The 24,223-nt window shown below is 45.0% G+C and overlaps 1 protein-coding gene across 4 annotated transcripts in view; it reads left to right on the top strand.

The window, feature by feature from the left end:
* The window catches only part of LOC142579799 (uncharacterized), a 210,873-nt gene that overhangs the window by 120,342 nt on the left and 66,308 nt on the right, over window positions 1-24,223 (top strand). For 3 of the 4 annotated variants that reach the window (XR_012827449.1, XR_012827450.1, XR_012827452.1), the window contains 2 exons: window positions 10,753-10,866; window positions 23,078-23,199. The gene's annotated coding sequence lies outside the window, so the exon portion shown is untranslated. Of the gene's footprint in view, window positions 1-4,711; window positions 4,727-10,752; window positions 10,867-23,077; window positions 23,200-24,223 lie in introns of those variants that run through there. The other variant, XR_012827451.1, reaches the window with a different exon arrangement.

Below are 24,223 nucleotides of genomic sequence, written 5' to 3'. Positions count from 1 at the left end.
TTATATACATAATTTTCTGCTCTAGTAACTCCTGTTTGTTGAATTTACCCGTTTTGCTTGTAACCACTCCCCTCTATAATGCCGTAATGGCCCTGAGGGTATGATAAATAAATAAATAAATAAATAAATAAATAAAGTCTGGGTGAAGGACCGGCAGAAAGTTCGACAGAAGATCAGCAGAGTGTTCGTCAGAAAGTTCAACAGCGGATTAGCAGACCGTTCATCACAAAGGTCAACAACATATCAGCAGAAATTTCGACACAATGTTCAACAGAAGATCAGCAAAATGTTAAACAGAAAGTTCCACAGCAGATCAAGAGAGGGTCCAACTAGATACCCGCCTTCACATTCTCATCAGCGTTTAATGATTCCCCGTAATTTTATTGCCATTTAACATATTGTATAGAATCATCCGCTTTCACCTACTCCTTGTACATTGATCTTTGGATCAAAGTTTTAAAAAACGTGCAGTGCGTATAATACCAATGGCCACAAAGGATGCGCCCTTTGCGCAGCTTTTCCTGCAGTTAAGATATCCCACTAATCCACGCGCGGGTCTATAACACAGCTATGCTGATCCAGGGAATTCTAACCGGGAAAAAAACGAGAGCAATCATTAATATTTCTCTTGGCTACAAGGAATACCAGACTTTCCGAGCATAATTTCTACTTACTGTATCCTTACTATGAATACAGTCAACGTTCCTTGTCTTGTGATGGTGAAAAAATTTCGAATAAAATATCTAGTTTTAGTGGAAACCTCTAAAATGTTGTTTCATCATTAAAACATCCCTCTAAATCTTCTATAAAAGATTATCTTTTTTAGATTTTTCTTTTGGCTTGTAGTTTGTGCTGACGTTGGTGGTATGGATCTAGAACTAGCCACATACGCTAAAGATCGCTATGATACTCACAACCATATTGTATCAAACTATGCCGAAATAAACATTCCTTCTTCTTTTAAAAACCTTCAGTCTCTTTCAATAGTTTTTCTTTGTCATATGCACCCCCCATTATGTACTACACCTATTACATAATCCAAAATCAAGGAAGGGGCTGACAGATGGAATAGCACACTATGGTATAAAGGTTATAAACAGGGCTAAGACGAGCCTCTCTGAGGCACCTTATCACTGTTTGGAGCCTTTATAGCATAGTAACCTATTACATATTGTGTGTTGGATGTTTTAGCTATCACAAAGAAGGTAAAGAAAGAAGATTGGTGCTTATTCTAAATACTCTCTTATTCACATGAAGTGATTGTATTTTTTTCCCTAACGCCTTGCTTGCACATTTCATGAAAGCATCTTGTCGCGCCCGATATATTGATCGTCTTCTCAAACGAGCAGGTGGCCTACGCTCGCCATTCTATGAGCGTGTGGTTGTGTGTTTGTGATTTTGTATGCCTTTATTAATTTTGTGTTTCTATTTGTGTATATCCTTTACGTTATCAAAAATGAAAAGCCATCAGTAAAGGTTGCCAACATTTCAACCTTTTAAAATAAGATCTAAATATGTGATCACTTGAGGTAAGATTTAGTACCGGTGAATGAAATAGGTCCTACCATATGCAACGCATGGTGTGCCACATTGATGCGCCGCACAGCCATCCTCTGGTTCCAATGAGCGGATGTTAAATTGAAACTCGCTAGGGATGCTAACGAGTACAGGTTCGACTATGCACTTCAAAACTAACCATTACTGTTTTTGATTGGAAGGAGAAGAGCTGGCGATCAGGACGCCAACGACAGTGCAGACAAACAGCTAGCGGCGAACCTTAGTAAAGCGCCTAATGGCGCCTGCTGCGTTCGATCGCATAAGTGTAACGTGCATAAGCTAAGCCAAGTGAAATAGCATCTGAATAGCTGATTATCAAGGTCGTTTGGTGCGACGGGAACCTAAGTTCAGGCTTTCGAAGATATTGTTTTGACAATATCGGGCGTGCACATAAATTGATGGTTTGACCTGTTGTGTTAAATGTGGGTTATGAGGGTGATAACCGGTGAAAAACCCGTGGTGCCAGTTTTCTTCAGAATGACATAAAAGGCCGCCGGTTAGCTACTTGAAGCTAGGATAGCAATAACTTTTCTCCGATAATAATTTTTCATATAAAACAATAACTTCCAAAAGCAATTGTATCACGCAACTATACGCTCTTCAAAAAAGCAATTGCAAAGCGGTCACAGTCTAGCTTGAAAAATCTGGCACAAATAACGCCACAGGGCTTTTAACTGGCTATTCTATTAACACTGCCATAAGGTCGCTAACGGAAATTATCAGACGAGAACTTAACAAGAACTACTTCAAATTTGGGGTGTTCTAATATGGGGAAAAAATTCGACTCGGCAGATCAGGGTATAATATTACGAAAATCCGAATAAAATGGGTGTAAGGACAAGAACTATTCATTTCTCGCATTATCCTTAACAAATGATAAAGAGTACGTGGTAGTAAGAGGCAAAAGAAGAGAACCGGAGTTCCGCAAGGGTCGGTACTCGGTGCAATACTATTCTCACCCGTGATAAGATTTTCTCATTTTATTGTATAGATGTATGATGCAGCTTGAATATTTGCAAAAAAGTGATAAAGGGAAGCCGAAGACATCTCTTGAAGTGAGCTGCAGAATAGTTAATCATGCCTTGAAACTAACACACATTTCTTACGCTACAGAAAAAATCTACTGCACTTTATGTGCCTCTAAACCAAAAAAAAAAGCTACTAAAGAAATTACGGGGGATGTATAGAACCTTCGAAGAATATAAAGGAGGAACCCTACTTTGACCTCCTACTGATCTGCTGTCAAATTTTCTGCTGGTCTTTAAGTCAGCCTTTTTGTCGCTATTGCACCCAGCCTTGCCTTAGGCTGCCCAAGAAGCTCCCATTTAGGTTCGTATACACCCTGCTGACATTTATAAAATGTATTACTGACGTTTGTAAAAGCTCTAACAATCGTTTATATAACCTTCAGCGACAGTAGTATGGAACTGATACTGTACTATGATCACGTACGTAAAAACGTATATGTAAGCTGTGAAACCACTCCAACTTTAGTGTTCAATTTCACCTTTTATCGACACTCTATCAGAAATCAGTGCCCCAATACTCGCTTCATTCACCAAAGCACATATCTTCATCTGCGTCCACAACATATCATTGCCCACTTGATAAGCAGCGCAAGTCCTCCCGCCATTCTTAAGAACTCTAAGCGGGCACTCGGCATCCAAACTCACAAGCGTTACCTCACGATCGGTAAAGTAGCATTAGGCATAGTGTATCGCGTTTACAGATTGTCGGTTCTCAAATGCCAAGTTGACACACGTGCCTCTATCATTAGTTGCTGTTGTCTGCGGAGCTGCCAGATACAATCCCACAGACTGACCAATCTTCTCTAAGAAATGCGAGTTCGTGTTGATGTATTGAATTAGGTTGATCGGGTGGTGTCTCATCAGAGTAGGTACTTTATGAATGAGAAACTGACTCGCCCGTGCTTCGCCGGTGTTAGGAGCGATGCAGCCGCAGGGGATCTTTTAAGCACTGAAGGTGGTTAAATGGAATACATTTCACTGACATAAAACCTGCCAGGAAGTTCACGCGATTTGGCTTCGATTTCATTTCTCACACAGATTGCAAATCCAGCAATCGCATTAGCTTCTCTCCTAGGCGCACACACAAAGAGATACCCAGTAATTTTTGTCGCGTCATTGGCCTCCATCCCAGTTTCCATCGGACGGACTAGTGGAGCGCGTCTCCGGCCGAGGTCATGAGCAACGTCCGAGCGATGTATGGCAAGTGAGCGCACATTCACGCAAAGCAATGCAAAGCCACTACCTCCTGCAGTTTCAGCGACCTTTCCCGTGATCATTTACAGGCGGTGTAGCTCCAAACATATCTATTGATATGCAAGGCACCTCTCGGTGTTTTCTTTCCAGTGATGAAACTCAAACTCCATGGACTTGTCTGTAAGGTACAATCCTTGGATGGTGGTAACTCGGCTCATCGCCGCGTAGACCAACTTCTGCAGGTGATTTTTCGCATAGTCAACCACTGCACAATTGCACATTCCTCCTTGCGATTTGTTGGTTGTGATGGCGCTGGCCTTTACAAGGGGGAATTGAGTCCGCCTCAAGTGCATATGGGAGGCATTCTTTCCTTTCAATAGGCAGGAGACTGCTTGGTTCAAACGGAAACCACTTTGGACCTATCGTAGGATCGCCCACTCACACTGAGCGCCCCTTTGCGCGCGTAATCTAGCCTGGTGCTCGGTAAAACTACATCCGCAGCTTGATGACCTCTCCGTTGACATTGTATTTGATGTGCCGCCACTTCATCACGCTGATATTCACCACACTGTCCGCCACATATATTGTCTGAATGACTACATATGACTTTCCGAGACGCAGCATACAATTATTTAGCAAGGAGCCGGTGTCGCCTTCTGTCAGGTCTTTCGCGTTTGCTCATCGTTCCAATGCCTCATTATGGTGTGCCGCGCCCCGTGAATGACGGATGCGAGGGTTATCTTTCGGCCACTCTCTTATTATATTAATCAGCATTCTTGTTCGAGTTGCACAAACGCAATCCATCAGGAAACACTCGCTCGGTCGTTTCCACCCAGTCATAAATTTTTCCTATAGTTCAATTTTTTCTGAATCCTACGCTCCTAGAACTTCAATCTTCGGCAATACCGTTGAGAATGCCAGATCACGCTGCCTGACCACTTCACTAAGTGAATAGAACGACAGAGCATGCCATGGTGTAATGTGCATCGAAAACGCACTTGTCATTAACCTAAATCTTTTATACACGTCAGTGGCTTCCACCGGATGAAGTTCCCTAAAATCTTCAGAAAGAGCCATATCCTATCCTCCAAATCGCTCCTCAAGTCTCATTGAGATGTTTCGGAGGCGCTAATTAACAAGCAGAATTATGCCAGCAGACATGCTGACCGCATCAACGCTCACATAGCAGATGCGCTAAAATGCAATCCGGCAGCTGCTCAAGTTGCTGTTGCTCAGTCCTCTGTCAGACTCTTTGACTGAGATCGTCAGTTTCAAGGCAGAGTGTACTGCTACCCCTCCCAGAGCAACGACAGCTTTCCCGGTCGTCGTACACGCCACATACTCATTCACTTTCCGATCGCAGTCAGTGGTACCGACTATACAGGTCCACAATCAGGCCAAGCACGAAGTAGATCAACCGCCTGATCTGCATGAATGGAATTCATGGCGAGGTCAGTCGTTCACGAACGAAGTTTAATCAAGGCAGTTGCTCGATAGGTAAGTATACACACAACCATTACAGAATAGGAGGTAAGAAATTTTCCACCTAGCATGCGAATCCCCTCATGTGCGGCACACAGAGAACGAGTCCGATTTTTATCCGAAAACTGCGGACATAGTAGAGCGCACCAGTTAGGTTTCATTTTTCTTCGTGTGCTCCTCCAACCAAACGCGGTCACCAATCAGACTGACTACAATATGTTCGGTGTACTTGGCTGTAGCTCTGTTGTGCCGCCCTTCTATCATCTCGACTGCTGCCGCACCTGTCCCAATGTGATCAGCCCCCCTAGTCCGAAGCTTCTTCCGCTAGCTCGCCATCGCCAAGAGCCTCCTCAATGGCCCCGTAGGTACAATCACCTCTCAAAGCGGCACATCTTGGAGGTGCGGCAACGACCACTCTTTGCACCAATTCTTCATTCCCAGAACTACGGCGTCGCATTAGGGCCGCATGTTGATCTAGAGATATCGAAATGAAGCTTTCAGCACACGCGGAGATGTATTCAAGGTGCGAGAATGCTCTGCGAGCGTGATGCGGCCATTTCCAGAACTAGACTGCCTCGACGCAAAGAGTTCCCTACAGCAATTCTTAGAGGGAACTCTGGCGCTAGTGTCTGCAGAAGCTGCAATGGGAGCGCTTGTACAGGCATGGGAATTATGGGAGGGTACACGGATTTGCCTAAACTTCGTTTTTTTTTTGGCTTCAAACGGCTTTGTGACTTTGTAAACTCGTCAATTTCAACAGTGTATTGCGTAATAAATAAATAAACATCACTAAAGTTGTCCGACGGCAGGATTCGAACACAGGAACTCTGGCACAGAAGCCTGATATTGAAACCATTGAGCCACAGGCGCATGCATCGACAAGCGAATGAAACGCACTTATGGATTTTTGGCGGGCATGCCAAAAATCCATAAGGGCCAAATCGAAACGCTTGGCGCGTTTCGATTTGGCCACCTGGACACGCTCAATCTTTGCAATTATTAGCAATTGTGAGTGTTCCCGGTGTCTTCTGTACTTCTAAGAGCATAGATTGCGCTGAAATTTAGGACAGTAAGATTTATATAGCGTAATATACAAATCCACATGAACGTCTGAATCAACAAGCACGAATATCAGACAAACCCATGTACTTCCCATCATTTCCATGGTGGTACAACTACTCCAGCGCCAAAGTTCCCTCTAGTAATTATTGTAGGAAACTCTATGCCTCGATGTACCTCTCGCACGCCGCTCTGCACAGGGTAGAGACAACCACGGTGTCTACTACGGTGTTGGGCACGTGAATGGCGGATACACTTGAGAGCTGGCAACATGTCCCAACGGCGGCTGCCAAAGGCTTCTGCAACGGCCTCTGCCATTCGTGTGCCCAACGCACTAGTAGACGCTACGGAGTTGTGCCCTCGAATGGCGGACACACGAGTGCCAGCAACGCGTCCCTATTGCGTCCGTCAAAGGCGTCTGCTGTGGCGTCCCTCATTCGCGTGCCCAACGTTGTAGCAAACGCCACGGTTGCTTCCACTCTGTACCGAGTGGCGGGCGAGGAGGATAGCGAAACACCCTATCCACAATGTTCTTCAAACACCACCGCTGACATTAGCCTCCCCCTCCGTCGCTCTTTTAAGAAATACTCCTCCGGGGCTGCTGTTTCCATTTCCCGGCACGCTCCATTTTTCTGTATGTCAGAACGCGATCTTGAAACTTAAAAATCTACGGCTTCAGCCTTAAAATCCCCAGGCGTCCTTAGCTATTGCCTAAGAGACGCGAAGGCGAAAATCTTGTAAAGCGTGCTGTAAGATACTTTAATTCACCCTAATCATACTTCATCCATTCTCTCCTCCTTGATCCAACTTGATTTCAGCATAACTCTCCTTAATCCACATTAGTGCACTATAATGTACCATAATGTAATCACTAATTAATCATTAGTTAACTTTGCTAATCGTTAGTCATCACCGTTACACGGCTGGACATGCTTTGGTTCGCTTGCGGCCTTCGTTGGGTCACGCGATATTTTCTTTACCTCACAATTCGACATTCAAGCATTGAGATCTAAAGCTTTCCTATAAAAATACCTTGTCCTTAGCGATCGCGTAAGAGGCGCAAAAGCATGAGCCTTGCAATGTCAATCTAATTCACCTGAATCATCCTTATTCCTTCCTAAGCTACCTTATACACCCCTAATCCACGTAATTCTGCCTTAATTGCCCCAAATCTACTTTAATCCTCCTTGATACACCTTAATTCATCCTAACTAATGCTATTCCGATGACTGATAAATCATGAAATAAATTTTCTAATCAATAATCATCTCTCATACACGGCTGGACATGCTCTGGTTCGCTTGTGGCTTTTCTTGGGTCACGTGATATTTTCTGTAACTCACAACGCAAAATTGAAACAATGATTAAAGCTTTTCCCTTAAAAAATCTGGAAGAAATTAGATGTAATAATTAGACGTAGTACGCGTCATTTTTTTAAGTAGGTAGTGATGTGCTTTGCAATTACTTTTTCGATGAACGTAATAATACATGATAAAATAGTGATTGCATCATAGGTCGCCAAATAATTTGGGCTATTAGCTTTTTGTACTGCTACCGCCCTTCCGATTTGCACCTGGCCATGATATGTACCCAAAAGTAAAGTTTCTTTGTAAAGGTATGTTTTCACACGAGACTTAACATGCAGATATTGTGTTCGAGTAGTCTTAAAGGTACACCATCGTGACCCATGGGCTTACTTGATCACGCAAGCTCTACATATCTACAATTTCCGCTGCTACTTCGGAGAAAACAAATGTGTTAAGGTGAGAAGGGGGTAAAACTTAGAAAAACTGGTTAAGGGTTGCATGGTGAAGAGTTGCCTGTATTATCAAAGTCATTTCTTAAACATTTGTCTAGGACTGCGTCAATAGCGCCTGCACTCTAAAAAAATTTACACCCTTTGCGGTGTATATCGGCCACACAACAATAATCGTAATCTGCCTTGCTTGCGTTTCCTTTCTTCCAAATGCCACGCCCGGTACTTTCCTGTCGGCAATGCTATGCCATGCTGATAACGCGCATGCCGTTCGTTACTGAGAAGTACCGGGCTCGCAGATTTAAAAAAAAAGGAAATGCGGACCAGACAGATCAAATTTATTATTGTGTAGCAAGCTACGAGTCAAAGGGCGGAAACATTTCTTAGAGTGTAATGCATCGCTATTGGGGGGCACCTCGTATTGTTTTGTTTTTTGGTCGAATATAAATTCCCTTTGAGTTTTAATGCACTGCAATTTTCCTTCTTACGTTAGGCATTTTCAAAGAAGACCGGCTGCGGGCTTTCGTATATCAAGCACGGTAAAAATCACTGTTAGTTTGGTTTCACTTGGTTGAGCTAATGTTCGTTTTGTTTAAATCTGTAATAGTAATACGTCTGTAATGCATCGCTAAGTACTTGGGTTGACGTGTGCTTGCATTTTGTCAGCTTGCACGTAAGCTTGCACAGTTGGACCGTAAAAAAATTTGAGAACTTTTCATATGCTTGGTTGATGTCGACATGATTGATCTCAGCAAAGTTGCTTCTTCTAGAGGAATAATAGTTTACAGGCAGTCCTAGCTTTCTGCCAAGCTAGTTATTTGAATGCCGATTGTTAGAGTTATCGAAGGGTACGTGCATATTGGTCGCAAATAGGTCTGTTATGCTTTCTGCAATCACATTATTGGTATCACAGCTATAAAGTACATAGTCAGTTATAGAACGCGTGGTTGCCGCGACTGCTGCAGGGTTTATAATAGGGTTCTAAAAGCCGTAGCATTATATTTATTTGTGATATTCAATACTGTTATCACCGGCAACGTTAACATTAAAGATCAACAAAATCACTTGTTACACGTGTTAGTGAAATTTGCTATGGTACTTTCAAGTTTACCCATGAATGGCTAAACTTTTGAGTAGGGCGGCTTGTATATCATACAAATAACAAGCTCATTTTCAAGAAAAAGCATCTTGTAGTAACCAGTTCTTGTCGCCGTGACATCGGGTTTCTCACGTCTTTATATTGTAGTTTCGATGACAAGTATAGTGCCGCACTATCGTCTCTGAATTTAGCCATTCTTGGGGGACGGAAAGTTGTGATTAGGTATAATCACAAATCTGATTCCTCTTAACCAGGTCGCTTATAGGGCTGTAATATTAAAGCGACATTGAAGCGGCGCCAGTAAGCATAATATTGAATCATGATTTCTGTGCAAGTCTCTTACGTTACGATAGAGAATATTAAATTTGTTTGAACCTGAGCAGGCTTGTTCATGGTGAAAAATGCGAATAACGATTCTAGCGTGAGGTGGCGCACATTGAACTCAGTAACATATTTTTTGCGCATTGTGATGATGTACCCTTTACTAAATTCACTATGCTGGGCATTAAGTGTTATTACAACATATTCGTAGTTTCGCCCGAAGGGAGAAGCACTGAATATGATAGCAAGATTTAGCGCTACGCCTGAACATCTCGCATGGCGTTCCAACTATAAGCAGGCATGATTTACGTGGTCGCAACATATGCTATTCTGTCAAACATTCTGTCACCCTCCAAAGCATTAGCTGTCCGTGTGAGTTCTATAAAGACATGGCCACGGTGCCAGCACGCTGCCCGTAAAGAGCCGCGTGAGTCAAAATATATCACTTTCAAGATTCCATGGGCACTGATATTGATCTGTACATTTATTATTTAACGGTCTGTGAACATGTAAGGTAACAGGCATGCGCTGTGTTTGTTATACTACGTGTCATTTGCTTCTAGGCTGCCATTCTCAACATTCTGAGAAATAATTTCGTGAAGAACGCAAGGCCGGATATGAGCAACTTTAGCCGCACACTAGTGTACTTATGCAGCGCGCATACAAGCAACACATGAAGCATGACATGGCATATAGCATACATATACGTAGCTATATGCGGAACCTTGCCGAAACGCCGACGGTGGAATTTTATTTAATTTCTCTCGCAATAATAAAAAACAGCCTCAAGTTAGTCGAAGGCGCCATGCCATGCAAAAACGCCCCCAATGTGTTGCGAAACGTGGGCGCGAGAAACAACATTCGCGTTGGGCTAATAAATCCCATTCACAACCACCTTAAATCGCAAAATTTTGCCACCGCCGACATGCACGCTCGACGAACTGAGGCGTCCTTCATTTAAATGGGACATGATGCCAAACTTTTGGTTTAATTTTATGCGAGCGTAAATGCCTCAAGGCATAGAGGGGTGTGGCATGCGGGCGAATAAGGATGAATAAATGAATGAAAAAAGGTTTGCGGATCTAATGAAGTCCAACAGGGATCGATAGTGCAGTCCCGGCGTCCAAGCAGTGTAATCGGTTGGATCATGCAACGGAAGTCCCGCTGCAGCGAGGTGCCGGAGCCTCGTCAGTTTCAATGCAGAGCAAACCCAAAGCATGTGGTTGATGTCGGCTTCAGCATTGCGTGAATTGCAGACTGGACACCCTGGGCGAGAATATAACCGGCGAAAGTGCGGCCACTTCTAAGCCACAGCAGGAGTGAGGGCTACCCCTACCCGGATCCTCCGAAGCGCAACTCCCTCTTCACGGGTATATAATATAATATTTGGGGTTTTACGTGCCAAAACCAGTTTCTGATTATGAGGCACGCCGTAGTGGAGGACTCCGGAAATTTTGACCACCTGGGGTTCTTTAACGTGCACCTAAATCTAAGCACACGGGTGTTTTCGCATTTCGCCCCCATCGAAATGCGGCCGCCGTGGCCGGGATTCGATCCCGCGACCTCGTGCTCAGCAGCCCAACACCATAGCCACTGAGCAACCACGGCTGGTAGGGAACGTAAACAACCTAAGAAGCTCCCTAGGGGGAAGCAGACGGGATGTCACTAATAGAAAAAGAGTCAATAAGTAAATTACCGACGTAATTTGATGACATAGTGGAAAAAAGTCGTAGTTTTGCCCGAAGGGCGAACCATCGATTGCGATAGCCAGTTAGTGGACAGCTATACTAAGTAAGGATAGTAATATTATATTTCGTGTGAAGTTGGGATCAAGGGCCTAGTAACTAAATTAACAAGCATAGTGTCACGCCCACACAAGCAGACACGAACACATCTCACTCGATGACCGCGGAAACTAGCTGCCAAATCGATGGAAAAAGTAAGCGCGGCAGCAGCAGCGAGCGAACGGTCTTTCATGCTGCCACCTGCGTCAGCGCGAACCAAGCGAAAACGCAGCGCGCGGCGGACACTGTACACGTCTCTGATGACACAACCGCCCGGGCAGGCGCGCGCGGCTGACCGTGCCTTCCAAAGCAGAGCGCATCCCCCCCCCCCTCCATACCCATGGCGGACCTTGCCACCGTCGCAGGTGGCTTTTAAATACAGCGGCCTCTGCGGGCGCGCGTGGTCGCATGAGTCACCCGGAGGACCACGAATCCCTCCCCCTCCCTACCGGAGCTTGCGCATGACGGAAGACGGCGCGTTTTCTCCCTGTAGTGTGCGAGAGTGAGCCGTGATCGCCGGCTCACCCTGCCACGCTTTCGCTCACACATATACCATAGGGCGAGCGGTGGCCATTTTATTGTGGTTGGTCTTATACGAAATCTCATGGTGACACCGACGGAATAAATGCGCTTGAAGTGCCATATAATTGCTAACGCGATAAAAAATTGACTGACGACCACGATTCTCCCAAATAAGAAATGCGAGCGCAGCACTACGCGTGCTTTCATTTCCGGATATATTGGCTTTCAAGGACAGTCTGTCTCGTGCGTCACGGTATTTTAAGAGCTTTGTGTTACAGTTGTCGATGCCATTAGACGAAGATAGCTTATGTTTATGAATCAGGGAGGCAACAACTTCAGTGGAGATATCTCTTCTATCAATGGATGTTCATATTCACGATCTGGCTACTACAACAGGGAATGGCTTTGCCTAGCAAAAATATTGGAAAAGAAGTACCAATGAACATTGTTCGTCTTAGAAAACTCATCGAAGATTACGGTACTCCCTAATGCAAAATTTGAGCGCACTTCAATACGTGTTTTCATTTCGTGTGTCAATATTTTTTTTTTATTATGATTATATAGGCACATGATATATATCCGGAAGGAAAAGCTTTGAGGAGCGTGGCTGGTGCGGACAATCTGTCTCCTGCTGCAGATTGCAGTTGGAACGAATTGTGGCGTGAATCCATCGCAAATTCGGAGTTTGCCAGAGGCAGCACATGGGTGATACGTGGGCGCGATTCACAGCAGGTGCCGCAGACACACGTCTGCTCATGCAGCGCTTTGTCTTCATATACAGCATCGGTGGACGCACTCTGCGCATGCCTTATCGATGGTGTCATCAACGACGCTACTCTGGTGCCATCTCGTAGCGGTTGTCGCCGCAGGGGCGGTCGTGCGCTGCACTAAGATTTTCTTCTCCCGCTTTCTACACACCCTCCTACTCCCTATCCGCTTCAGAGTTTCGTTGCACCCTCCTCCTCCGCTTTCCTCCGCCCGTTCTTATCGCTATCGCCGTCTTTCATCCCGCTCTGCGCTCCGCGTTCACTCTTTCATCCTTCGCTGTGCTCGTTCGCTCGGTTCCACAGAGGATGCCGAGAGTCGCAGGGGCTGAACGCAGATAGGGGAGCCTAAGACCTGAGCTCGACAAGACAGCTAATTATGGTCCATCGGAGAAGTGTCACTGTTACTATTATTGTTTGCAAAAATATGCGCAGACGAGTGTTCAGGATAGAAAGTAAGTAACGGGCTAAGCATTTTTCATTACCGCTGCGTAAAACGGAAGTGATCGTTTAGGAAATACTTGCCCTCCAGCCGTGAGGACTCACAAGAACAACGTTTCGCGTTATGGTAAAGGCGTGCCTTTCGAGTTCCATTTCCTCCCAATTTTTTAACCATGTTTCCATTTTCTTAGCAGTAGAACCGTACGGCACGTATTCGATAACAAGATAGCGCCGCATTTGCATTTAGAGGATCCCGTCTTCACCGATTGAACGACGAGAAAAGGTGAAAAAAATACTTATTTGAGAAAATTCCTAGTGCCTAAACGACGCACTCGCCAGGAATAAGAGAAAAGCAAAGAACATGACGTTTCGTGCCCTATACGGGCCCCTTGATCACAATGTGGGAGTGAGCAGGGACAAGAAAAGCAGGGAGATATAAGCATGGGCACGCGACCATTTTTGGGTGAGGTGGCGCAACGTGCGAGTGTATATCTCGGGAAGATTACCCCGCGTGCTTTTTGTCGTGCGTCTAGATTGGTGTTCATGGCAATTCTTAGTATTTCGTTGATGTTATGATATTTATCCGTGCCATTACTACGCATTCTTATTCTGATGTTCTATCAAGTGCAAATGTACCTGAAGTGTTAGTTTCAGCAGTTTGTGGCCATTGAACCACCGGAAATAATACCGATCGCATCGTTGCAACTTACGTCGAAATATCAAGTTGAAAACATTAGTATCGCAGGTGGGTTGAGCAAATATTAGAAAAAAAGTTATAACTTCCTTTTTCCTAAAATCCACTTCCCAAGGCGGTCTCCCGCCCGATAACGTCGGTCGGACGCGCCAAGCAGTTTTGGGTTGAGAAGGAAACGTTCTTCACGCGGGTTCCGCATGGGAGACGCAAGCGTTATAGTCACCGGGCGTGTCACGCGAGATCTATGCGACATTGCTCGAGCTTTTTCTGTCACCAGGAAGCGGCGAGTGCGGAGGTTTCTGCAGCCGCTTCCGTTTTCCGGCACGTAGTTAGCCAATCACGCTTTTTTTTTTTTTGCCATGGCAGTCACCGCAGCCACCCGAACGCCAGCTAGTAAGCCGGAAGCCCTCTTTACCTAGCGTATTATTCTTTTTGAGGGAACCCTCATTGATGTTAACTGTAGCTAGCTGTCCGGCTCGCCATGTTGAAAGCTATCGTAATAAATTAATCTTGACAATACACGTGGATGTCTTCCATTATTCCTCGAGCTGGTCTCAAGCCGTCGTTGATGGGTAAGCGCGCGCTAATCACGGTGCGCATTGTGCCCAAGCGTCTGTCAGGGGCACGAGCCCTCCTTGTCATTATCAGTTAAGTTAATGATGATTCGAGACAATGTCAACCGTGACTAATCAATTTTTGGAAAATTTAATTCGTTTAGTAGATAAGCAGTAGCGTCTGGAAATTCCGGCAAGGCAGTAGCAATGCTTTAACGTAAGTGATTAAGAAAGGACAGGTACATTTCAGGGAGTGAAACAAAGCACCTGCTGAAGTTTTCTCACAAATGCTCTGACAACTTTCAACAAGTGGTCTGACTAGACCACGCCGTGTCTGCGGCAAAACACGAAGTGTCCTTATAACCTCCTAGCACGATAGATACCACAACCCTTTTTATGAAAGTCGTTTTGCCGATATATGTTCAACCTGTCCATGCCGGTGGAAATTTCGCCGTTATTGACCCCCAGGTGCAACCGTCTTTCAGTTAAAGCATATATTTCTGTATCCCTAATTCAATAAAAGAAAATATAATTTCCGCCGGTTCTGTAGACTACATCTGTCTTGCTTGCTATATCATTGCTTTGGCGACACAGTTGCGATCGATGAAAATGGATGTTTAAGAACCCGGAAACGTGTATCTTTCGTTAGCAATGTGCTACTCAGCACAATGGCGCCACTTTAGACATCGTACGTTTCATACTGATTTTGATACACAGTCTGTCAACAGACAACTCAAACGATTCCCCAGCGCTCTGGCTTGCCCCAGTCTCTTTTTAATGCGTAGCATTCTTTGTATAGGTGCCCGGGGTCAGTTCCTGATCGTTCCGGTCTTGATGATGTTTCGTGTCCCTACGAAACCGTTGGACCATCCATGCTTAATCCCCGCGTAGGTGTGAAGTTCTGTGGCGACAGCTGCAGACTCGCACCGTTCCGTCCCCTTACCTCGTCCACCGCATTCATCCCGCCATTTACCTTTCTCCCTATTGTATATTCCGTGTCTCTCCCAAAGCAGACTTAAACCAAATCATGTGGGGGTGCCCTAAGCACCCCGTTTCCCCTTTCCTCAAGCAATTAATATGTAGTGGGGAACAGTGGGATGCTGTTTTGCGCAGCTCCAGGCCCGATCTTCAGGAGGATATCCTGGAGTGGGCTGAGAGGCCTACTTCAAGTAGTTCCTCCCCCACCCTCTATTCCATTGCCCCCTTCCCTTTAAAGAGGAATAAATAAAGTTTTTCATCATCATCATCCAGGCTTTAATACCTAAATTGAAGTCTTCATGACCTCACTGACTCACAGTCTCACCAGGATTGGTGAGACACGGCGTCCATGTAGTACGCTCAGCACTAAACTAGCCAAAAAAGTATGCGCGTTCGAATGAACCAAAATAAGAAGAAATCACAATGCCAGATCATGCGCCAGACCACATACTGCGACTGCCCCAAAGGTGTAGTGTACTCCTTCCCTTGTCCTGTGGAAAACAATAAGGGCAAACAGGAAGATGCTTCATTACTTTTACTGACCCCTGGCAGGAATCTAGCCGTGTATTGCAAACGTTGCGAAATGAACAAGAAAGGAAATTTTGGCGAAGTGCGCACGAGCACCCCAGAATTGTACGATGCACAAGCCCTGACAAAGAATGGCGATGGGCTAATACGTCTGTCAGATGGTACGTGTAATGTCATTCATAGTAAATAACATCGATACCAAATGTCATTGCGGTCTTGCGTTCCCCGTCTACACGGGGCATACAAAATGGCATTCGCAATTGATGGCGATGTATATCGGTACCTTACGCACAAAGGCACTAGGAAATCGACATGTATACTTTCAGGTTGCGCTTCGCTCTGCGCAACTCGGTGAGGTGGTCTTCCCAAACTTTCAGCAGCCAGCCCGTCTCATCGTCGGTCCAGTGCGCTTTTCGTTTCCCATTCTCCGCTGACTAAGCTGCAGAGTTGGCTTCCGTGGTTGGTGGATAGGCTTTAGCGCGGCGCCACTTTGAAAACAATATGAAGAAATGAAAAATAAAAGCACATATGAACGCAAAAGAACAGATGAGCAAGAGGCGCAAGCGCCCAGTCAGAGACTGTGAACAAGAATATAGCCGCACAAACTACTTAAACTATCGTCCTGTACGTGATAAAATTATTAAAAAGTTAATCCCAGCCATTATGACAACCTCTACTCACGTTAAACTTTGTTTTTAGTTACCGATCCTGTAATTTTGCCAAGTTCCTGTCGTCGAGATTACACAAGTTCGGCAAACTCATTCAATGGATCAATGCCATTATCTGCGAATGTCATTCACTACGGCAGCGTAGAAGCAACAGAAACGGCATTAAGCCGTAATCTCATTCACTGCGAATGACATTACACGTGTCGTGTGAAAAGGGCATAACTCAGCAGATTCTGGAGGCATTTCACATAAGTCAAACAGGAGTGCCATGTGTAAGCACATTGTCAGTGGTCTTGACAAGAAAAGCCACCTTCTTCAGAGAAGCCTCAGGTCGATAAAAGAGACGTGATGTGGCGGCAAAAAAAAAAAGAAATGCGCGAGAATTTCAATAAAAGTCAGCTAACAGAGCAGCTGCGTCCACGTCTATTCGTTCCTTCTGTGCCTGTCTTTCACAAGTTCTGCTTTTACAATCCTCAGTTAAACACCATTTTGACTAGAATAGTCTAGCAAAAACTCGGGGAGCTGTCAAAGTGTGTGTAAGCATTGTGCTACTTGATCATCTTTACGCCGCCCGGTGTCATTATGAATGCTATGGAACACACACCTCTGCGTTATGGAAGCAGATAAGGAAGGAGGGTTTCGTGTCGTCAAGAAGGGCATCTTTAACGAGAAAGTGTTGCAGGCTGTGCTAAAAAACTTTGTTCCTAATAAGAAAAGTACTGTTAGAGTAAAAACAAAGTACATAGAATTTTGTAAAAAACTGTAACTGATGTCGGTTGTAAAAAAATGGATGTGGCTTAGCTAAGGTTAAGCCCAGGATGCGAAGCATACTAGCCTTTATTTTAGTTGTTGAACCACTGTTTAGCCTGGTGAACTGCTGTTGCTTGGCTATATTTGGTTCCGCTAGACGAAGAAACAACTCATGCGTTACTCTGCTTCGCTTTCAAGAGTGGAACGCGACAGCGTTCCCGTCGACCCGCCAAGGGATGTAAGACAATGGGCTACGGCGCAGCGACTACGCGCCCCGCATTGGACGCGGTGAGCGTCGAGCAACGCAGCGTTCTGCGCGGCAACGAAATGTGCGCCTGAGCAAGCGACGCACGCCTGAGCCTTAGAAACAGCTAGTTTCTAAGGCAACACCGCATTCACTAGAGGCGCTTTTGTACCGCTTTGAAGCATCGTACTCGTGGCTCAGTGGTAGCGTCTCCGTCTCACACTCCGGAGACCCTGGTTCGATTCCCACCCAGCCCATCTTGCAAGAGTTGAGCCAAAGCCACCTAGAAACAAGCGCAGCTGCTTATATACCGCCGCGACGCCGCGAGCGACGGCGCGAGTTGGAGCCCCGTTTCTCCTCTGTCGTGACGTCACGGTGTCACGTGGTCAGCCTTGAAGGCGACACCGCCGCGCCTGAGGAGCTGGGTTGAGCTCTAGTAATATGCTTCGCATAAAAGCATAAAGAACCGTAGAGGCACGTGTCTATCGGTATTTTTTAAGGCTAAGACCCACAAGCCAGATTCACCATTCAGGACCATTATCAGCGAATCTGGTTGTTGGCAGAAGAATGTAAGCCAATTCCTGCACAATAATTTAAAGTTACTAACAGTGAACGACCCTTTCCGAACAAAGAGCTCAGATGACACGGTGCACTTTTTGCTTAGGAATCAGGATGCAGGTAATGGTTTTTCGGTTGACGTTGAAGATTCTTTTTATTCAGTTCCACAGCGTGAACTCGTCTTCGGTACATGCATGTATTGAGCATGGTGGTACAATTTCATTCCAGAATGATGCCGGACTTTCAGTGGGTAATTTCTTAAGTCTTTTAGAATATTACCTTCGAGTTACTTTTTTGTTTTTAATGACCAACCGTATATACAACGGAATGCTATTTCTATTCGGTCACGTGCTGCTCCCGTTCGTGTTTATGTTTTTTTTTCTCTAGTGTGGGCCATTCTTTACACCACGTTTTTATTGATCGGAAACTTTTAAAGGTCTTTAGATATGTTGATGATTTCTTGGTGTTTTATCGCTTGACTCCTCCTATCAGGATACGACCAAGAAGGTTTTAGATGATTTTAAGGAACATGAACAAGGTCTTGTGTTTACGCACGAGAGTCCACAAAACAATGTATTGTAGTTCTTGGAACTGAAGCTACAATTCTGTGAACACCATGTGTGTTGGGCGTATCAATCCCGTGCGAAACACGAACTTTTGTCCCTTAAATCTGCGCACTCCAAAATTGTTAAAAGAGGCATTGCGTCGTCTTGTATGGAAGCGGCTCTTAAGAGCTCGTGTCTGAAGAAGATGCTAGGAACTTTTGATAATCAGGCCAGCCAACTTCTGACACCTGGGTTCCCTATGGCGCTTTTGACTGCCGTGGCTGAAGCTCTGATTCAGAGAAGAAAAAACACAAAAAGGCTTGCCGCTGAACGTCAAACGCGAAGGCCTGCGGTTCTCCCTTAAATACATAAGGTCCCCCATCAACTCAAGAAAGTTGCTTGCAGGCATGGTGTTCCTTTGACGTTTTCTGCGCTGAAGAAGCTTTCAAAGCTATGCGCCCGCACCTACGGAGAGAGCAGAGGAGGTTGCCAAATTCGGCATCGTGCTTCATACGTGTCGTGCGCTGTCAGCGTGGTTTATGCCATTCCACTCTCACGTGGTAAGACGTACGTTGGCCAGACAGGGCGTTCCGTCAATGGGCGACTCGGGGAACATGCGCAAAAAGTAAACAAAAAAATGTAGATAGAAGAGCCCACCTTGTTGCGCATATAAACTGTTGCAACAATTGTGAGGCTCGACTTGATGGGAAGTCGATTCTTGGCAAAAGCAAGAATGAGCATGCCCGTCTCGCCATCGAAGCCTCCCACGTAAAAAAAAAAAACAAGGCGATAATTGCATCAGTGACACACCTTTGTGCGTGCACCCATCTGAATTTGACTTCCTACGTTTGCGTATGTGATAATTTGGCAGTTCTCTGTAATGTAAGCTGTGCGCCTGCGCGGTTGTGTGGCTAGGGTTTATATATGCATCGACGACAAAGAAATAAAGACGTTAGTCAGCTCCAGTGTGTGTCGTATCTTCTTTTTGCGGTACGTCGTAGGCGTTTGCGCTGTAAGTTTAAATTCAGAATCATTTTAGCGTACGTTAAGGTGAACGCGAAAGCCTGCGCGCTCACGAGACATTCATTATATTGACATTTTCATTCGAATGCAAAACTTCCTTTCGCTTGTTTTTCTCATCAAAGGTCCTGGGCTCCAGTTTATTAATTACCTCGACCTCAACTGTGCCTCAATTAACCTCAATTAACCTCAATTAACCATGAAAAGCAGTGGGCTCGACACTCGATCTTCACGATGTCAGATGGAATCCAACTTCAAGTTATGGCCGGCTCACCCTATAACTGCATGTTGAATCGTGGGTTTGAGTGTTTTATTTAACTTCACCGTAACACCAACTCTCTTGGTTTCGACTCTAGATCTTGAATGTGTCATGTGAAATCCAATTTGAAAATATGGCGGGTTCTCCCATGCCTGTAATTGCGTTGAGCTCCCACCAAAAGTAGTGGGTTCCAGTGCCTTAATTAACATTATTTTAATTAACTAGGCCTTAATTCACCTCGCCTTTATTAACACCACTCTAGTCGGCCTTTGCGATGTCAACTGAAATCTAACTTGGAGAGGCCGGTTTGATCATATCTGCATGCTGTGTGGTGGATTCGACTGCCTTAATTATGTCTGCTTTAATTAACACTAAAGTCGAGAGTCCGACTCTCGACCTTCACAATCTCAACTGGAATCCAATTTAGCGATATGGCTGGTTCACCCATACCACCAAGTGTGTTCGACTCTCACTAAAGGTAGTGGGTTCGACTCGCTATGAATTTTGGCACCGTAACGCCTGATATCCGATTCTTTGTACCATGAGCCGTCTTTGCCCGCGAGCGCTACTGTTTGAACAGCGTGTACACTTACGGTCGTGAATACAATCTCTCTTGTCGAGCGTGTGAGTAACGCAACGCATCTCCTCATATAACCATTTCGCTGCAGCCATAGCCATGGCCTAGTCGCCTTCTCCACCTACTGAAATTAAAAAGAAAAGGTTGGTCTTTAACCTTATTCACTTCTTCCACGAAATAATTTGCGCGTGTCACCGTAGAAGAAGCATGAGAAATTTTTAAAATATTTATTTAGTTATTCACATGAAACCTAAAACGTGCACTCTGACATCTTCTCCATCCTGCGGAGGAAGCGACCGCTAGCCTGATACAGTGGGAGTTGTGACGATAAACGTTAGCTTACTAACTAAATTACCTAGTATAGTTTCACGTGCGGAAAGGCAACCATGAACACGCCTCACTCGATGACTGGAGGCACTCGCCGTTTGATCGCTGTCGTCATGAAGAGCGGCAGCAGAGGCGAGGGAATTGCCCTTCGTGCTGCCTCTCGCTTCAGCGCGAGCAAGCCATGGGAGAACAAAAAGTACATGAAGCCATTAGCTATCTCACGTTCGCCTGCCCTTCACACACACCACAGATCACATCTGAGGTAGGGCGCTAGCGGGCGAACTCAGTCCCCCCCGCATGTACAGCTGCGGCTGGATTAGAAGAGAAGAATCGCGCTTAACCACACTCGCTCTTCCCTTCACCTGCATGTGATGCGGCTTCTTTTCTTTAATTTTTGCAGATGTTTCCCTGACGCGAAGCCTCCGAGAAATCAATTGATCACAAAGCCGTTTGTTGCCAAATGCGCACAGCTTTTAATATAGCTAAAGAAAGAAGGAGCACAAAATAACCAGACGATGAAAAATTCACAAGAAACAAAATGCAGTAATAGCTATAACAGTAGTGACGTTACACAATTTAGGGGCAGATGGAGACGCAGATGAGGCAACTAAGGAAGTAACATTGACCTAGCCAAAAAGGATGATGTGGTTGATCGATGAGCAAGCGACCAGAGTGTGGCAGCTCCGGCTAGGAGATAGGACCCAGGAGCATTGCTGGCACGGCCGATGGAAGCAGCGTTCAGGCCAGGCAGCTGGACGCAAACTTGGGCTCCTAGCCCAACTGTCTCCCTCTACCTGCAGGCGCAGAAGTTCGCCGCCCTCGGGAAGCAGTCCGTGCTCGGGTAGACTAGTGATGCCTAGGAACGCATTGGCAGGAGGCCCTGGTCGAGTAAAGGTCTGAAGGCTCGGGTTTGGAATCCGACAGCTTGTCCAACTCCCGGTCCGGTGACCGCTCTTCAGCCTTGCGTCGCTTCTTGGACCTCTCCCCCTCTTCTGCCAGCGCGCCTTGCTTTTCTGCCCTTTTGGTTCATTCGTCTCTCCCAGATTGGGGATCCTCCAGGCTCGGTGTTAATCGGCGATTGGTCCCTCGAACCTCCTTGAAGTTTCCCGACTGGATCACTTTCCTTTTGTTTTCATGCTTGCCGCACGTGTTCTCGGGCCAGACGTGCTTCGATGTTGTTGTCTTTCACTTAGCGCGGCATTCACCTCCGCGCGTGCAATCTTTATTGTCCTTTTTTCTCTTCTTCCACCATGGCACCGTAGCGTGCACACATCACACTGCATGACACGAGTAAAAATTTAATGTGGACTTCTTACTCCGGTAGGTATCCATGTACCACGAATCAACCTTTCTCGGTAGTATTAAATTACACAAGGTGCGGGAGCATACCCGATATGATTAGGAAAAATGCAGTATTTTTGTTGTGATCAAGAGTCTCAGTACCCGTAAAATGTGCGCTGCACTGGTACTTCCAGCCACATTCCAATGCCTACAAAATAAATGTGCATTTATCAGCTTGCTCTATTTGCTCCCAAACTGCATTTCACAGGTCGTGTTAATTACTGAGCCATCACTTACAAGCTTTCTGAAATAAAATCTTAGATAACTAGCACTCTTAAACTAGAAAAATGTGCTACACATGTTCTTTTCCGAACACTCTCAAGCCGAGCATGCAAGAGAACATTGGATAGTTTTATTGCCTCTTAGCTGCGCGGCGCCGCGCTAGTCGCCGAGTCGATATGACTTCCAGCCCTTCTGTATAGTTAAAACGTACAAAAACCATATGCCTCCGTTCAAGCAGATGTCTCATGCCAATGAACCCTCAGCGGGACTATCTCGACTGTACCTCTTTTCTTGTTTGTACTCTATGGTTACATTGTTCCTGACTTGTGCATCTCATGTGTCGCATAACCCCAGCCGACAATTTTCGAAAAGATTTCCTATTTCTAATTGCAGAAACGTAAAACAGCTACAGGGCACACAAAATATAAGCTGCTATTGTTGTATCAACACATAGTTTCCTTTGGCAGGATTAAGCACAATAGCTGAAAAAGTAAATCTTCATCGCTGCTTATGCATGCGTTTTTTTCGTCAATAACCAGGGTTAGCTAATAATTTTTGGTGGTGAACGCTGTCTGCTGTCCTTATGATTTCTCAAAATTAAAGCGCCTCTTAAGTTTACAGTGGGAATTTCAGCTGTGCTGATACTTATTCGTCAGCTATGAGAAGAAATAAATATGAAAGCAAACGAGAAATTTTTCAGTGCGCTTCTCACCAATGCCTCACATTTCTAAAGGTCAAGATGGTACGTTAAATCTCACACCTGACGTCTTAACTATGCTAAAACAAATGACATATTTTCTTTCAGGCTGCTATAAAACCGAGAAAGCGTGCTGACAGGCATTTCATAATGAAGCCGGAGATCTAACAGGGTTGTCAACATGAAATGCTATGTTTTAATAGGCCTTCTCTGCTTTCTTCTTCCCATTGGTAAGTATTATTTTCTTATGTTATATGATGAACGCGGTGGTAATTCGGAATAAAGTGGCTGTAATGAAACACTCCAGCAATGACCAGAAAAAGGAGGCGTATAATGAATTCTCATTGCAGACGTTGCCGCAAAACTTAGCAAATCAGTCAGCTCGGTGCTTTCACGTATTACGTTCTATAACTCTGTGGCAGTTAAACCACACGGCTACAGACGCATTTTTAAGAACCAAGCACTGTTTGTCAGCATATCTGTTAGTCATGGGGTCTTTCTTCAAACAATATTGTTGTTTCGCTTGCTGTCTCAACTTATGGCCTCGTCGCATAGAGTGTCCATATATTTTTTTTTTAGAAAAGACCCACTAAAGATGTTCACTGTATAATATACCAGTGTCCCAGACGGAAAAGAGCAATGCGTATTTGAGAACCGATCTTATATGTTATTAGATGAACGACCATTCACTCTGAAAAAAAAATAATTGGCCTGACAGCTTCAATATTGTTTTTATTGGCGATGATACCACTGTCTTGGGTATACAATAAATCTTAGTGTCATCTGAAAGTCATATGTGCCATGCGAGTACAACCTTTTTATGTTGTCAAGTAGTTATGTAGTATTTTGTATATGTGCGCATATGTGTTGGCTACACGTTTGCAGAACCGTGGACCTCTTCATGTGTTTTCGGGCAGTTCAAAGAACCCGTGTTTAATGTGCTGCTGTTTACATGTTCAGCTTCTGTAGATTTGTATGCTTGTGTACAAAAGTGTGTGCTTATGCTGCCTGACTATATTTAGTAATGTATCTGTGACACATCGCGTGATAAATTTTGCGATAACACTCTTAGCGAAGCGATAAGGAGTCGCTACTGCCACCCTGAGGCATCAGCCTCTCCTGTTACATAATGTCAATTGAAAAAGATTCAATAAGGCAGCTTCACGGCATAAAATCCACCAATCACGACTAAATTGTTCTGGCACAACCACAAAGTACCATTTTACTGCTCTAGGTCAATAATGCACATGCCAT

This window comes from Dermacentor variabilis, chromosome 4, assembly GCF_050947875.1.
Source record: "Dermacentor variabilis isolate Ectoservices chromosome 4, ASM5094787v1, whole genome shotgun sequence".
Lineage (NCBI taxonomy): Eukaryota > Metazoa > Arthropoda > Arachnida > Ixodida > Ixodidae > Dermacentor > Dermacentor variabilis.
This window is presented reverse-complemented; position numbering and strand designations above follow the sequence as displayed.